A 3,264-nucleotide genomic window follows, 5' to 3' on the forward strand; every position below is an offset into this window, starting at 1 on the left:
TTACACTACACGCTGTGTTCCCGGCTGGCAGCAGCGTCGAAAGCAGATCTGGCGCGCCTTACATGATGGATTACAGAGCGCAGTTTGACCTTTTTGCTTGTCTGGGCGCGATATAGTCATCGGCGTAAACATGACCGTTAAGAGCTGCTGCATAGTCTCAGTGCATGGCTGGTGGCCCGTTGCATTTTCATGATTCTCACTGAAGCCATGCTCTGTGCGAATTTCCAGATAAGCAGACTCCTCTCGGAACCCTCCCTGTACCCTATCTCCCTCTCGATCGACCCTGAGAGGGAGATATATGACACTCGCCATAGCGCTCTCATCGGCAAGCAATACGCCGTGCTATCTCATCTTTCTTTGTACACAGTGAAGCGCTGATAAGCGTGGTACTCATGCGGAGATGTTTTCCCTACGCGAAACCCCGTATAACATATGATATGTCAACTACCTGAGAATAAGAATAAACTTTTCACTGCGACAAACACAGGCAAATTTCTGTGTGTAATACGAGTGTTGTGAGGTAACCAGAACGGGTCCAGGAAAAAAATGTCCCCGGAAAAAATGTTCACTGAAGATACGAAGGTGCGACAGAAGATACTGCGTACCGGTACTGCACGTAACGTAAGATAAGCTGAGGTGAGAGGTTCGATCCCCATCAGACGGGTACCTACAGGTTTTGTAAGGGCACAAGCTTTTCCCCTCGCCCTGGTGCTCATCTTATCATAAGTTACGTGCAGTACCGGTACGCAGTATCTTCTGTCGTGTTATCGTATCTTCCGTGAACATTTTTTCCGGGGACATTTTTTCCTAGACCCGTTCTCGTTACCTCGCTACACCCGTATTCCACACAGAAATTTGCCTGTGTTTGTCGCAGTGAAAAGTTTGCTCTTATTCTCAGGTAGTTGACATATCATATGGTATGTGGGGTTTCGCGTATCATAGCTGAAAGTCGGCAGTGAAACAAACCAAGTGGAGGGCTCTGGGTTAATTTCGACAGCAGTCGTTTTTTTTTTTTTTTTTTGCATTTCGCGTATATACAGAAATCCGGCCGCCACGGCCGAATTTCGATCTCACTGCCTTGGGCTCAGTAGCTGAACGTCTTAATATAACCACATATAACTTTTCTATACGAATAATATTATCGAAAGAAAGGTAATAAGGAAACAAAAGGAGAGGAATAATGGAGAATTTACTCTAATATTTGCACTAATTTATGGCAAACACGCACACAGAGACTCCGGAACTTCGTTTAGTATGGAGGGGGGAAAGACTTCACGTTTGCTTTGCTACTTTTATTGTTATTATTTCAGCGTAAATTTATTACTTTTTGTTTATATTTTGTTGTTTTGCACAGTTCAAAAGTATATATGTGAATGCATCTAAAACTCAAATTTAAATAGGTAGCTTTATAAATTTGATCTGCACACAAGGAGTGACCGACTGCATTAAAAAAAATAGGTATCGTCCGTTTCAGTTATTCTAATCATGCTCATGAACAGAGGCAGTCAATCGACGACTCCTGTTTGGGCATGATAGTGCTAGGTTACTCAAACGAAATGCTTTAAGACTGGCAACGAAGACAAACTGCTTAGCCACGGCCTTAGCCCAACTACGCTTTACATTAATAATGCCCTAGAATTAAAACGTTTGTCAGAAATCTGATCTGAGTGCAAGCAATTGACTGGAGGGGGGGGGGGGGGGGGGGGGGTGTGCTGTGGAGAATTGTTGGAGTAAGAGGCGTCCCCCCCCCCCCCCCCCCCCTATTTTGGGGTCCCTGCACACAAACAACAAACAATACCGGTGATGCGGACCATGTGGCGGAGTTATAAATCCAAACCCTGTTTTGAAAAGAATAAACTACATTGTGTCTACCTGTTTAAACCCAACTAAGGCACTTTTTTAAAAATGACAAAAAAAAAGATTGCGTCCGCGACAGGACTCGAACCTGCAATCTTCTGATCCGAAGTCAGACGCCTTATCCATTAGGCCACGCGGACAGATGGAGATGCGGATGATTTCTACAGGCCTGGTGCTGGGAGAGCAAACTATAAATAGCTTCGCCCGCGACGTGAGCGTTGTTATTAGATAAGACTGTTGCGCAAACACTCAGCTCTTACACGCATTGATGAAAAACCAGCACGGCGGCAGCAATATTCTGCGTCGTTCCGTCTTTCCGAAACTCATGGTACCGCAGCTCTGGGCGTTGACCCCGGGGTGATTGACCTCGGCTTCCATCGCCACCGCATTAAAAGGAAATCACAATGGTTCCTCCTTGCATAAGTTAGTCGCACCTTCGCTCTTTACCAGCAATAAAAATATAATTAGAAAGAGATGAGGAGATTTTCTTGCGCTATGTTTCATAACAAACATATCAGCGCACTGAAGCTTAATTTTTTTTTTTTGCCGCTGTTTCGCGTACAAGTGTTCGCATGATTTTCACAGGTGTAGATATTGACTTCCTGAAGGATTTACTGACGCTGTTTTTATAAGTACTTTTTTATGACAGTGACGCAAATTAAAGCACATCGGTTATTGATTTCTTGTATGTGGCACGGGCGCGTGATCGGAATAATAATATGCTGAAATAAATAAATGCACCCGAACGTTTTGAGCAAAACATCTGTTAATAAAATCGTTAAATTGTTTCATCGCTGTTTTATCTCTGCATAATGCCGTTTTTTGAGACTGTCCTTGCAGAAACGTGAACAAGCTTTGTAAAGAGTACAAATGGTTTCATTGATGGTTATGAAAAAGTTGTTTACGAAGGTGCTCCCAAAAAGCGCGCCACGCGCTGTAAAATCGAGAGTTAATTACTGAGTAACAGGAATATTGTATAACACAGGCTTCCGTCAATCTGTGTTGGGAATTTTCAGAGAAAATGCAAAAAGACTCGCGTACCGTTATCTATGTGCGCGTTAAAAAAGTCTAGATAGTCAAAACATAGCAAAAATATATGACATTCCTTGTGTATAACCTAGCTTCAGCATGTAAAAATTAGATTAATCATTATATGAACCACTGTTGGTAAAATCATTGGTAAAAGAATTGTGACTATTTTTCACGTGCATAAGTGAACAAACATGCTGCTGTTGTCTTTGTTGTAGTCGTTGAAGTCGTCGTTTCTGGAGCCAGGCAAACGGGTGTATGCATAATTTTTGAAAATACAAAGTATATTCAGTGGTAAAAGCGCGTACGTGATGTTCACTCTTTATACCGCAATGAGAACACGTCCTTATTCTTGTTTTTTATTGCCTTTCAGGGGAT

The 3,264-nt window shown here is 42.7% G+C and overlaps 1 non-coding gene across 1 annotated transcript; it reads right to left on the reverse strand.

The window, feature by feature from the left end:
* Positions 1–1,924: 1,924 nt before the first annotated feature.
* On the reverse strand, positions 1,925–1,997 carry TRNAR-UCG (transfer RNA arginine (anticodon UCG)). The gene has a single exon. It is a non-coding gene; the product is annotated as a tRNA-Arg (tRNA).
* Positions 1,998–3,264: the final 1,267 nt, after the last annotated feature.

The sequence above is a fragment of the Amblyomma mixtum genome, chromosome 2 (assembly GCF_055824585.1).
Source record: "Amblyomma mixtum isolate Tamu chromosome 2, ASM5582458v1, whole genome shotgun sequence".
In the NCBI taxonomy this organism is placed as follows: Eukaryota; Metazoa; Arthropoda; class Arachnida; order Ixodida; family Ixodidae; genus Amblyomma; species Amblyomma mixtum.